The sequence below is a fragment of the Lactuca sativa genome, chromosome 4 (genome assembly GCF_002870075.4).
Source record: "Lactuca sativa cultivar Salinas chromosome 4, Lsat_Salinas_v11, whole genome shotgun sequence".
Lineage (NCBI taxonomy): Eukaryota > Viridiplantae > Streptophyta > Magnoliopsida > Asterales > Asteraceae > Lactuca > Lactuca sativa.
In genome coordinates this window covers 5238776-5253945 of record NC_056626.2, presented here as the reverse complement: position 1 = coordinate 5253945, position 15170 = coordinate 5238776, and the positions used below count along the sequence as shown (strand labels likewise).

The 15170-nt window shown below is 41.4% G+C and overlaps 1 non-coding gene across 1 annotated transcript; it reads right to left on the bottom strand.

Annotated features, from left to right (window-relative positions):
* Positions 1–1268: 1268 nt before the first annotated feature.
* On the bottom strand, positions 1269–1340 carry TRNAW-CCA (transfer RNA tryptophan (anticodon CCA)). Its single transcript has one exon. It is a non-coding gene; the product is annotated as a tRNA-Trp (tRNA).
* Positions 1341–15170: the final 13830 nt, after the last annotated feature.

Genomic DNA, 15170 nt, shown 5'->3' with positions numbered 1-15170 from the left:
TCCAGTGAGTCACATCATTCCACCTCTAAGCCAAAGCAAAAGAAAAAGAAGAACTGGCAGTTTCAAGAAAAGAATTCCTTGATCTCCAGTCTAAGGTTGATCAAATTATGGTCGTAGTCATGAAAACAACTCCTCATACAACCGCAGACTCAGCTCAACAATCACTGGCTGACTCAGCTCAACAATCACTGGCTGACCGAGTTCAAGCCTTAGAAACAAGAGAGAAGTTCATTGCAGATAGAATGCTTCTACGCTTGGAAATAGGCATTCGTCAACTTGACAATCTAAGAACTATTGATCATCGGGAGTTCATCTCGAAAGTCACTCATCAACGAGGTGAAGGATCTTAAGAACTAGCTTCATTTGTGTCAACTTTCAATTATCTTTTACAATAAATAAAAAAAAAAGACTATGCTACATTTTTTTATAAAAATTGCATTCCTTTAAATTAAAGTGTTACGAGTTAACCTTAAAGAATTATTTTCCCAAAATCCTTATTAACACATGAATGTTTTTTCCCACATGCCGGTCTTTCATGATTTTTGACATTTGTCATTTTGTGGTATTTTTGAAATAAATATTATCCACTTGTCAATTTTTGGTTTGTTTCAATTTTTAAAATTAAAGTCATATACTTATATACGTAACGTATTAAATATCATATATATGATATTAAATTGCAATAAATAAGTTTCTTTGTTTCTTATTTTAAAGTAGTACATTAAAAATATTTTCTATTTACACTTTAATGTTTTTTTTTTATAAAAACTCCTATTTAGAAAGAAAAAACCTTTGAAAAATGATTTATTAAAACAAAATATTATATATAAGACCAACAAAATGTTTCACCAATGTATGATGGTGTATTATTTATTTATTTTCAATATTTTGACTTAATTCTTGGAAACACAGTTTTAGGCAATACTTCTTCCCGCATATGCAACAAAATTTCCAGCAAATACAACACATATGTAATCACTTTCTTCTTGATAAATTTTCTAAGTAGGAATTGATGACAATTTTCTCTTTCTTCAATCAATTTGTTGTAAATAATTTCTTATAAATAATAAATTGCAATAAAATTGTTAGAAATAAATATTATTGTATTAGTTTTCCATACATATATAAATGTTATTTTGGAGGAGCTCAGATGGACATGTGCTGATGTGGCCATGTGGGTATTTGCTTCGGATTGGATTAGGTAATACCACGTTAAAAAAAAAATAAATAAAAATAAAAAAAGAATCAGGATTTTAATTTCAGGGATTTGAACCCGACGTGAATCGAACACGCAACCTTCTGATCTGGAGTCAGACGCGCTACCATTGCGCCACGGATCCTGTTGTTTTATTTTTAAGCGACGTTTAATAGTATCCATTTATGCGAATTATTTCTCTTTTTTGTATTTATCTTAAATTAGCAACCTATATTTTTTTTTATCATTTGTGTATAATCATAAAATTATATTACCAGTAAGCAACTTTTATCTAGAACGACAACTCGATCACATTTTTTTTTGTCATTTCTATACGATTAGAAAACTATATATTAGATATTATTTTATTTTTAATAAAACATTTACATGAGTTATATTGATTTAAAATACATTTAAGACAAACTCTAACATGCTTAATTCAAGTTTCAACTATGCTTATTATATTTATCTAATGCTTACTTTATATATCTAAGTTGTTAAAGATAAAACATAATATAAATTTACCAATCTACATATAAATGAGTATTAGTGTTCATTTCTTGTGTTTATTGTTGATATTTATCTGAATTCGCTACTAGTGTTTATTTCTTATGTTTATTGTTGTTTTTTTTATTTACTGTCAACATGCACTTTTGAATGGTGATCTTCACGATGAGGTCTATATGACTCCTCCTGATGTATTGCTCATTAGCCGATGAAGTGTGTCGACACCAAAAAGCTCTATATGGTCTCAAACAAGCTCATTGACATTGGTTTAAGAAATTATATAGAGTTATTACTTTTCTTGGTTTCATTCCTAGTAATCACAATTTGAGTTTGTTTGGTAGATTACGAGTATACACCAAATTTTCTTATCTCTTCTACATATCCTCTAGAGGTTCATGTTTATAGTGATGTTGATTGGGATAATAATCCTAATAATCGCAAGTCCCCAATTGGTTTGTGTATCTTCCTTGAAGATTCATTAACCTCATGTAAAAGTAAGAAATTTGATGTTGTCTCTTGCTCTTCTACAAAGACTAAGTATCATGTTATGGTTATGACTACTTACAATACGATGACTTCTTGTAGATATAGGTGTTTTTTTTCTCAATCTACCCCGTTATATTGTGACAACAACATTATAATGACATTTCCTTGTCAATTAACCTCTAAGTTTAGATAAAAAGAAAAGGGTCTTGCATGTGTTTTCTTTGGACCATGTTCTAAGATTTGACCTTGTGGAGATTTCATGTACTTAGGTTTTGAGATCTTAAAGGATGGAGCTATGGTTATGGATAAATTAAAGTTGGAAACTTTATCCATTAGGACCATTAGGAGTTTCATATCTAAAGATTTGGACTTATGGTCTTAAGGTATTAAGTCCTTAAGAACTAGGTTGTTAAGCCAAATACACATCACGACTAGGTTTAAGGCTCGCTACGCCAGGTCAAGTGTGACATCCCCAAAATCACGGCCAGAAAAGACCGATTTAATTTATGTTTTTAAAATCATTTCAGAGTAATTCTTTTATTTAAAAGAGTTGTGGAATTTGTTCCTAAAACACAATATGATAAAATAAGGTTTATCAAAGCATTTCTAAAAGAAATGTATTTTTATATATAATCAAAACCCGGGATGCCATGTTCCGATACAGACCAAAAGCATAAACGACACATTATAGGCCTTACAACATATATATACAACTACTGGCCTATAAACAAAATATCTTGATGATTCATCCAACTAATGCTCTCTCGCCACTACCTGTAATACAAATAAAATTGAGTTGATCAGGCCTAAGAGCCTGGTGAGCATATAGGGTTTTCAACCCACAATAAATAATTATATTTAATTTCACCAACCAACAATAACCCGATTACCCATTCCCGTTATCCTCACTTTACGTCCCTAAAACAACAATTATCACAAGGGACCTAGTCTAGGATTTTTCTTCGGGATGGACATTACTACAAAGGGGTTTCCTCAACAATAAATGTCCTAAGGCAACCATGAGGGGGATAGAGTACACCGGTGAACACATCGTTCACAACACCTACAGGTTATGAACCTGCCAGCGTTCCACTAGACAGTCTAGAAAGAGTCCATGGTCGTTATCCATACTCCGCTAGATCACTAGATCAACAACAACATCGAGGCCTCTCATCATTTTATTTCATCACACAACAACTGTCTACTCTTGTTGAAAGGTTATGTTTGTAGGATGGTGGGTTTTCTGAAGGTTTGTTGAAAGGTTGAGGATTATTTTGGTGAGGAGCATGAAAATAGTTGTGATATGGCTTGTTATAAGGATGATTGTATTTCATGGAAAGTAAGGCAAAATCCTGTTGAAAACGAAGTTCGGAGTCCATATCTTCAGGATTAAGGTCACCAGTTAGTTGATAGTTGTTATTGGTGGGAGCAGGTATGGTTGGGGGTAAGGGTTGAACAGGAGGGATATATGGAACAACAACAGATAGAGGGTCCGAAACAGCAAGGTTCGGAGTATGTGGATCGTAGGAACTGACTAGAGCAAGAGGGCCTCCAGTGAGTTCACGTAGGGTTTGTGCAACATTTAATTCATGATCTTGAAGCTCATCAAATAATTGGTAGAGCTTCAACTTTTTTAGAGACCTATTACGCTGAAGACATGATTTCACATTTCTCCATCCCTTTCCGAGGCTGTTAATGAACTTGAGGTTGTATTCAAGTGGGGTTCGGAATATCCCATGAGATGTCATGTTGTTGACGATGATTAAGTATCTATTTGAGGCTGAGGCAACAGATTAGCCATGTGTTGTAGTGAAAGTGTCGAACTCGTTGACAATGGAGGTTAGACGCTTATCCTTCATGTTCTATGACCCTTCGAACAAATCTTGAAGTGTGTCCCAAATCTCTTTTGCAAATTTACATGGTTTGATGTGCTCAAAGAGAGAAGGTGGAACACCAACACCATTTCGGAAAAGGTAACTTGATCTGCATTCAGCTTTTCAAGGTCATCAACAGTGAGAGGCGCTTGACGTTGTTCATCCTGTCCCATGAGGGTTGCAACAACATCTCTAACAATGGTTCGAACTGGAACATGAGGACCTTCTTTAACGGATCTCTAGATAGATTCACCTTTTTCTTTTCCAAGTAAAAATCTTTCCATTCTGACTTTCCAGTGATCATACTCTTTAACAACTAAAAGTGGGGCACGTGTAGGACAACCCTCGCTATTTCCTATTTGCATTGAGTACATTTGTTGAGAATTATAAGCAACCATTGAAATTAAGATATCTTAAGGAAAAGTGGTATATAGAAGAACTTTTATCCTGAACACAAAAATGATCGAAATACTAAGGTAATCTTGAGTCAACTATAATCTGTTCTTATGGATTCAAAGGACAACCACTCAAGCTCTGATACCAAGTGTGAGAACAGAGATCTGATTATGCAGGGACAAGGCTTGAAAACTCAAACATTGAGTTAATGCTTAAGATCAATGTCTGCTTCTGATTAAGAGTTCCAGGCAAGTCTGGCAAGACCAGTCGAGACTGAAGATGAGAATCAACAAAGTACTTCAAGTATTAAATATGGAGTAATGAATATAATCAATGTAAAGACAATAAATAAACAAGTAGAATGTTTGAAAGAGTCTGATTTGAGAGAAAGATGCAAGTGAAGTAAATTCAAGTATAACTATCTTTGGAGTAACAATCAGTCTTGTTTTCTTATCATTAAACACTCCTTATATAGCAAAAGGAGGAATACACTACAAACTGGAAAACATACAAAGGATCGGACAATGTCACTATTTCTGACATTCTGATTATCCAAATACACAAAAAGACTAAGTCCTAAGTAACGTTACATCACAGAAAATGATAAGAACAATTAATGTAGACGGATGCACAATCTCGGAACATCTTCACTTCGAGCACACACTCTATTCCGGACACCAACTTCACTTCTGACCATAGACTGACTCCGGACCTAACACTGACTTTGGAACATGAAGGGTTAGAGATTGCTAGAGGTTCACTTTCAGGTTCTAACAGAAATATAATGCATATATCACATAGAGACTTTTAGATACCTGACTGATACTCCCTACAACCCTTACTGCTCCCTTTATCCAACCAACAAATTTGTGACTCACCCGACTCCCATCAACACATCAACACCGAGAGCACCACAAGAAGAAATGAACAACCATGTTCTCTAGGCCCACAGCCTATGACTGAATGCTCCTGACATCACACCGACCATGTTTCCATCACATCATTCGCCCAACACTCCAGGCCTAAATATACCCACCTCATTCCATTATCTGAGCACCACAAAGCTGCTACCACAGCAAAGCCTTACAAAACATGGTCGCATGCGACCCACAAATAGGATAACAGTCGCACTCTTGGTCCAATTTGAAGGCTATCAACCAAAAAACCCATGCACATAATTCGAACCAAGTGCTTCAATGCTATCATGCCCAACTCACATGAAAAACCACCATGTACATCCTTAGGGAGCACATAATATCATCCAAAGAGAGAAGAATTACCAGAAATAATAGAAATAACATCTTAATCAATAACAGAAAACATCCTCACGATTAGTCGAAACAAGATCCCATGCTTGGTTGAGACTGAGCGGATTCCACCACTACACAAGTAGCTCGAGAAGGCTTCAACGGTGATCCTGAAGGTCACCAAAACCTGAGTTTGCTATGAACCAAGTTCCCACTCCACCATTGAGGGTAAATATACCTGAAGACCAAAGGAACATAGACCATACTTTACTTGACGGCATATTGGCCCGACCACTGAACCTCGGCGGATACAACTAAACTTTCGAGTGAACCTACGCTGAATGATGAATTCAACAACCAATGGCATGGGACACATTGACACTAAATGTAGAGAACCAAACACTACTCGTAACTAAACATACCATTTCTAGAAATAAATCACCGCTCTATGTCAGCCCAAACTAATCTTAACCGCAATCCAAACAACAAACTGATAAATCCCACATGGACTGATGCGCAACCTGAGAATCCTAGTTCTCCCCCACTTAGAGCTCAACCCAACATCCACTAATGCAGAAACCAAATCATGACTCAATCGGCTCAACCATATACGACTAAATCTAACTATGGAATGAATAATACACACATAATGATCCTCTATATAAGGATCAAATGAATCCCAAGAAAATCCAGAATTTCAGTTGAAGACCTATGAAATCCCCAATTATAACCACTTAACATTATGGGTTTCACACAAAAGTGTAAGAAACTACTGACTTACGATCCAAACAAATACTACTTGCCTGCAACCTCAACGACAATATGACACCTGTCTTTCTTATATCCAAAGAATACTGACCCTTGATCATATCACCAAGTACTCATACTACATCAACCACCTGCGCACATGGGCTCTAATATACTGTCACCAACCACCGCAACCAACAAAAACCAATCTGAGTTGCATTGTAACCCTAGAAGTCACAAGCATGTTCACTCTTCCGAACTCAGAAAACTGAAGAGGGCATGATCCGTGCCATAGATAACAACATTCCAATCCATCAATCAACCATCCCACCTCTAGCTGCAAAACCCAAACCAGTCATAATCATCGGCCCCTTCTTGAGTCTCGCGACTCGAATACCCGACCTTGAGCAAAACCTCTGAGGCTTCAAACCAAAGCTCACTAGGTTTGCACCACACAACCCAAATCAATAACGCCACTAGGGCTCAAAACACTTACCAGGTCCATCCGCATACCTGAGCAGCCACAACCATGAGATTGACATGAACAGAAACACTACCACAAATCATGGTATCCAACCATGCTAACTCCCATGAAGAGCCCTTAGAATCCCCGAAACCTTCCTTGATTCGAGTATGGATCCTATGCTTCGAGTAGTATGGGCCCAATACTACCTTCCACACCTATTCATACTTTTCTCAAGAATCATCTAGGGTCTTTTAAGTCCTAGTCTTGAAGATACTCTCAATACCCTCTCTACAACGAAACAACCGCACCAAACTACTTCCTAGGCTCTCCTAGGACTCACCACACCCCCTCCTCCATCAGTTGCTGAAGAACCACTACCAACGCCAGCTAATCACTTCACAAATACAATTACATGCTACCAAGCTTAAATAATCATTCGACTAAAGGGCCCAACCCTACACCGGTTGGACTCAAACGAGAGTTGTGCAATAGGTATGAGTCCTTCATTCTAAGATTATTTAACCTTCATAACATGTTATTTTATTGTATTCATTTGATGATTAAATTTCATCAACATGGGTCGACAAAGCACAAAGCAAGCAACATTCGAGCAGAGAAGCCGACTAGAACTAAAACGCAATAAAATCAGACAGGTCCTCATACACAATCCTCGATCTCAAACTCCTCGCACCACGGGTGCACCTTCGCCCTGCTCTCACTCTCCCTAGAGTGGATAATCATTCCTCGCACTGACCCGCTATACACTGCACCCACTCATGAAACTTCCACCAACGTTGCAACACTCGTGTATGCTAGCCATACATAATACTGGATCCTATAGATAGTCGAATATACGAGCCTACAATAAGCCCTTCATCAAACAAGAACAATAAATAAGGCCAAACCAAACATTCTCAATCTATAGAATCTTATTTATGAACAACTATAATGTATACACTAAGCAACTACAGTAATGATGTTAATTTCATATACAAGGAAGAGCCCTAGGCTATCAGGCATAATATAACCAGGAAATTCTATCATGCAATTCCTAAAGATCCCTAGGCTATCACTAACATGTTGTTCTAACATATCACAATATCAAAGAACAGTTTGGTAATTTGGGGTCAACTTACTGGCTCCAGCTGATCGTACACATTGCATCCTTTTTCGGTTATTTTGAAATCAACTTTGAAAGCTATTTTTTTAAAACCTTTACTTTGAAAATTATTTTTTTAAAAACCCTTTTTCCTTAGCTTGAGACTGGATTCACATGAGTGTTCCTCCAATTCACTCAAACCAAGGCTTTGATACCAACTTGTAACATCTCAAAAAAATTTAGCAAAATTTAAACATTTCAAAAAAACCCATTTATTAACAAAGGTGTTTACAAAAACATTGTTTTCCAAAACATGACTTAAAATTAGAGTCTCCCAAGATCCAACTTGTTGTAAAACCAAGGATGTGTATGGTCATGCCTTCGCCTTGCCACGAATCATTTGAAGAACCTTAAACCATAAACACAACTGTAAGCACAAAGCTTAGTGAGTTTCCCCAAAGTATCAACACACAAAAAATAACACATATCACAAATAACAGCATACTATGGGTCCAATCAACCATTGGGTTGCAATACCCCGGCCCTCAACCACCGAGTTGGAATGCCAATATACTATGGGTCCAATCAACCATCGGGTTGGAATACCCCAGGCCCTCAATCATCAGATTGGAATGCCAATATACTATGGGTCCAATCATCCTCAGGATGGAATACCCTCGGCCTAGTGACTGATGCACAAAGCAGTCTAATCTCACCATATGTCATACAATCATATCGGATCCAATCAACCATTGGGTTGGAATACCCCAGGCCCAATCAACCATCAGGTTGGAATGCCAATATACAACGGGTCCAGTCATCCTCGGGATGGAATACCCTTGGGTCCAATCAATTATCAGGTTGGAATGCCCCGAGTCTGTTGGCTCACGCACATAACAGTAAAACCTCAACCATTAATCAACATATAACCAGTCAACAAACAATCATGCAGATCTACAAATCAATAAGCATATCATCATCCTATCTACCAGGACACCGATCTAACAGATCATAATAGCATAAAATCATACATAACAGGATATCAATCCAATGGGCCGACATTGATGCCTTCAACATGCAAGTACAGTGAGGACAACTCACCTCGCACTGACGAATAATACAGATGATCCCTGGTTGTTGGATGACAGATCCCCGAACCGCCAATATCAAGACAACACCCCACCAACAGTTGATCCCACAAACAATCTCTAACGGCAGATCCGCTAAAATTAATGTGCTATCAAATCCACAATGACAACCCGTCAACATCCAACCCCTAACTTACACTATGAGTTCAAATTAGGGTAAAAGACCTTTTTACCCTTCTCAAGCTTGGCCCAAAGCTAAGGCCCCAACTATATGACCAAAGGACCAAATCCAAAATAAACATCTAAGGCCCAAATATGGCCTAATTATCCAAATTGGGCCAAATTTCTTTTGTGGGCCTTTACCCAAGAAAGTCCAACAAGACAAAAAGCCCAAACCATAAAATCCAGATGGCACAACATGGCCCAAGACAATCTGGGCCCAAAATGAAGAGGCCCAATACTGTCGCGTATACGGGGCGTACTCCGAAGGTACGCTCATGGTACACGAGGCTACATAGAATCCACCATCAGGATGGCTGATTAGGTATGCGGGGCGTACACCTCCCTACGTGAGGTGTACCCTCGCAAATCCCATTTTCTTCATAAGTGCTTAATGGCTTTAGCACTTAATCTCACACTTCCGATCCAATGTCCAGAGGCATACTAGGGTTATAAAGTCTCCAAATTTATGACCATACACGTCCATAAAGCTCTTAATACGAGGTCTTAATCCATTAAGACCCTTCTACCAAAAGCATGAGACACTTCTAGCCATTGGGACCTTATTTTTATGACCAAGGACCCCTCCAAGGATCTGAAAGGACGACTTAAAACATCCAGAACATTCTGTAACATCCAAAAATACGACCCAAAAATTTTTGTTTTATCATATTAAAATCATGATACTGAAAACCATACTAATAAACGTATTTCATAATTCTCAAAACATAATGGAATGTATCATATCAAACTGTATCAAACATGTCAAAATGTCTAATCAAACTCCCAGGAAAAATTGCTGAAGCTGTGGTGTGTGCGATGCTATCAACCCGAGCTCTTCCCTTTTATTGTGGAAGTACCTGAATCAAAACTGAAACTGTAAGCATGAAGCTTAGTGAGCTCCCCCAAACTACCACATACCATACAATACATATAAATCACATATTGGGCCTCGCCCACTGCATCAGACCGAAGTCCGGAAGCTGCATCGGACCGAAGTCCGGAACTGACCGGGACCTCGTCCCCTGCATCGGACTGAAGCCCGGAACTGGCTGCATCGGACCGAAGTCCGGAACTGACTGCATCGGACCGAAGTTCGGAAGTAACTGAGCATAGCATATCATAAACACATATCAACTAGCACATAAACATACCAACCAGCATAAACACATATACTGCATACTGCATCAGGCCGTAGCCCAGAACATATAACGCATAATCTTGTCTGAGTCACGAAGACATCAACATACTAACTACTGCATCAAACCGAAGTCCGGAACTACTGCTAACTAAACGGTCCGACATTGTGGCCTTAGACCCGTTCCTACTGGAAGGAAACTCACCTCGTGTACTGGTTGCTAAATGAACTGCTCTGGAAACTGTCTGCTGCTGCTCCGATATCTCCCCGGCTACAATTACCATAATTACACTCAATTAATTACTGATAACTGTACTGAGGGTAAAATGACTATTCTACCCCTGGTCAAAGTCAATTTCTAGTTGACCGGACTCGCCGAGTCCTTCCTTTACTAACTCTATTTTTTACTCACCGAGTCCTTCTTTCACTCACTGATTCACTCCAAACTCTCGACTCAAAGAAAGACGGGGACTCGCGACTCGACTCGCGGAGTCCAAAGAACTACTCGCTGAGTCTGACGAACTACTCGCCGAGTTCTAACGTGCAGACTCCATATACTGCTTTTGAATCCGCTCTATGGTTCCCAACTCGTAGATCTGAATTCTTGGACTCATTTGAACACGTAAAGTTGCTAACTTTACTTGTAACTATGAAGGAATGAAGCCATTGATCTTTGACACACTTTATTTGGGAACACTCATCCAACTCGCCGAGTTGCTCATGCAACTCGTCGAGTTCTAAGGCAAACTTCATCGGACTCGCCGAGTTGTTCCTCCAACTCGTCGAGTCAACGACTATCTTCATGCAACTCATCGAGTCGGCCTGGGGACTCGCCGAGTTCTTTCAGTCCTTTTTCCATACAGATCCGATCGGAGCCATGCAGCTGATTCCAATCACAGATCTGAACTTCTAAGGCATGCTTTTCACATAAAGTTGCTAACTTTACGTGCATACATGCCTTTAAAGGCTTCATATGACCAAAATAAGCTCTTAATGGGGTTCTAGGCTCAATAGGGACTTCAAACACAATCACAACCAAAACTTTATATTTCTAGCATGCCATGAGTGTCCAGATCTGAAGTATAACCCGACCTTAAGGCCTAATCATAGAGAATTTGGGGTTTTAGAGCTTAGAACCCACAAATTAGGGACAACATAGATCTATATGATCAAAAGCCAAGGTATAGAATTGAATACCAGAAAAGATGACCAATAGAGTGTATAATCCAGATCTACTTCCTCTTTCTTGGGCTCTCCAACTTCCACCTTCTCCTTCTTACTCCAAAGGTGCCTTTACAAGCAATGAACACACACACACTCACTAAGAAATGGCTAGGGTTTTGCTATAAGATGCTCTGGGGTGAAAAGGGACGAGTTAGGCGCATAAGGAAGTTTAAATAGGTCCAAAACCCTAAAATTAGGGTTTCCTCCAGATAGGCAAACTCGCCGAGTCCAGCGTATGGACTCGCCGAGTTGCCGGCTAAATACGCATGTTCTTCCCGACTCTACTCGGCGAGTTGGGCAACGGACTCGCCGAGTTCTCCTCAAAATGGAAAAACTTATTTAAATACATACCGAGAATGGGGCGTTACAACTCTCCCCCACTTGGCTCAGACTTCGTCCTCGAAGTCTACTGCTGCTAAATCTTGGATCAACTTCGGATAGTGCTCCCTCATCTCTTCCTCTGTCTCCCACGTCCACTCAGACCCCTTCCGGTGCTGCCACTGCACCTTCACCAACTGAACCACCTTGTTCCTCAAGGTCTTTGTTTTCCGGTCCAAAATCGCAACCGATCTCTCAATGTAATTCAGGCTGCCATCAACCCGAATATCTTCCAAAGGTACCACTGCTGACTCGTCCACCAAGCACTTCCTCAAATGAGAAACATGGAAAGTGTTGTGGATCTGGCTGAGCTCTGCCGGAAGATCCAACCGATAAGCAACCCGACCCACCCGGGTCAACCCTGAAAGGACCAATGAACCTGGGGCCCAGCTTGCCCCTCTTCCGAAACCTGATAACACCCTTACAGGGTGATACCTTCAGGAGGACCATATCGTCCACCTGAAACTCCAAGTCTGAACGCCTCCTATCGGCGTAACTCTTCTTCCGACTCTGCGCAGTCTGCAGTCTGCTACGAACCTGCTGGATCAGCTCTGTCGTCTTGAGCACCACTTCGGTGCTCCCAATGACTCGCTGACCGACCTCGCCCCAACAAATCGGGGTCCTGCATTTCCTCCCATAGAGCATTTCGAAGGGAGGTCGATCAATACTCGCATGGTAATTGTTGTTATACAAAAACTCTACTAACGGAAGATACGTATCCCAACTGCCACCGAAGTCTAGAACACATGCCCGCAGCATGTCTTCGAGAGTCTGAATCATCCTCTCGCTCTGCCTGTCCGTTTGAGGATGGAAAGCGGTGCTGAAATGGAGATGAGTACCCATCTCGTCGTGAAACCGCTTCCAAAATCTAGAGGTAAAACGGACATCTCGGTCTGACACCACTAAAACGGGCACTCCATGCCGTTCCACCACCTCTCTCACGTAAATATCGGCTAGCTTCTCGGCCGATATACTCTCCTGGATCGGTATGAAATGAGCACTCTTCGTCAACCGATCCACTATAACCCATATGGAATCCACCCCACACGTGGTCCTGGGAAGCTTAGTGATGAAATCCATAGTGATATCCTCCCATTTCCACACTGGAATGTCTAGCAGCTGCATCTTTCCGTGAGGCCTCTGGTGCTCTGCCTTGACCTTCCTGCAGGTCAGGCATCTTTCTACGTACCAGGCGACATCCCGCTTCATGCAGGGCTACCAGTAGTCGGGTCGAAGATCTCTATACATCTTCGTTGTCCGTGCATGGATGGAAAACCGAGACTTATGAGCCTCATCCATCAACACTTGCCGTACTCTGCCCCAGTACGGCACCCAAACTCTCCTATGAAGGGTTAACAATCCTCTAAAATCATAGTCAAAAGAAGCTACCCGGCCCACAATCCTCTCACACTTCTGCCTCTCCTCCTTGAGGCCCTCCACCTGCGCCTCCTTGATTTGCTCCAATAATGGAGTAATCACCGTCATCCTCAAACAAATGTCTTTGATCGGGGCCGCTACTACCTTGCGGCTCAGGGCGTCGGCCACTACGTTGGCCTTCCCAGGGTGATAGAGGATCTCACAGTCATAATTTTTCGACACATCTAGCCACCGTCTTTGCCTCATGTTCAGATTTGGCTGATCCATGAAGTACCTCAAACTCTTGTGATCCGTGTAAATGGTACACCGGACCCCATAGAGGTAATGTCTCCAGATCTTGAGAGCAAACACCACTGCTCCCAACTCCAAATCATGCGTAGGATAGTTAACCTCGTGGGGCTTCAACTGTCTCGAGGCGTAAGCTATCACACGGCCTCGCTGCATCAGCACTGCTCCCATACCTGTGATCGAGGCGTCACAATAGACTACGAAATCCTCTACTCCCTCTGGCAGGGTAAGGATCGGTGCCTCGTACAATCTCTGCTTGAGGGTCTCAAACGCTACCTGCTGCTCATGCCCCCAACGAAACGCCACCGACTTCTTGGTCAGTCGAGTGAGCGGTACTGCTATCTTGGAGAAATCCTGGATGAATCTCCTGTAATACCCCGCCAGGCCTAGGAAGCTCCGAATCTCGGATGGAGACTTCGGGACCTCCCACTGCATTACGGCCTCTATCTTGGCCGAATCTACCAAAATACCCTTCTGGTTGATGAGGTAGCCAAGGAACTGCACCTCGCGCAACCAGAACTTGCACTTGGAGAACTTCGCAAAAAGCCTGTCCCTCCTCAAAACTTCTAGCACCTCTCTCAGGTGTTCCTCATGCTGCCCCTGAGTCTTGGAATACACCAAGATGTCATCTATGAATACTATCACAGACCGATCTAGCATCGGCTTGCATACGCGATTCATGAGATCCATGAACGCGGCTGGAGCGTTGGTGAGCCCGAACGGCATCACCACAAACTCATAATGACCATACCTGGTTCTGAAGGCAGTCTTCTGCACATCCTCGCCTCTGACCCGCATCTGGTGATATCTGGAGTGTAAATCGATCTTGGAGAACCAAGATGCCCCCTAAAGTTGATCAAACAAATTATCTATTATCGGAAGTGGATAACGGTTCTTCACCGTTACCTTATTCAGCTCCCAATAATCTATACACATACGGTGCGACCCGTCCTTTTTCTTCACAAACAAAATCGGTGCACCCCAGGGTGAACTGCTCGGCTTGATAAAACCTTTGTCTAACAGCTCTTGCAGCTACGTAGACAACTCTTGCATCTCTGGGGGTGCCAACGGGTACGGTGCCTTGGCTATCGGAGCCGCACCAAGAATTAGGTCGATCCCGAACTCGACCTGCCTCTCAGGAGGTATTCCCGGTAAATCCTCTGGAAATACATCCGGGAAGTCTCGCACCACCAGGACATCGTCAACTGTCGCCTTGCCCTTCTCCCGGGCATCCAAGACATAAGCTACATAACCTGCGCAACCCTGCTGAAAATAGCGCCCCGCTCTCGCCGCTGAACACAGAACTGGTCCGCGCTGTAGCCTCTCACCCTGGATCACTAACTCTCCCCCACTGGGAGTGCGAACCCTCACTAATTGCAGCTCACAATCTATCACCGCCCCATTGGGGCTCAGCCAATCCATGCCTACGATGACCTTATTC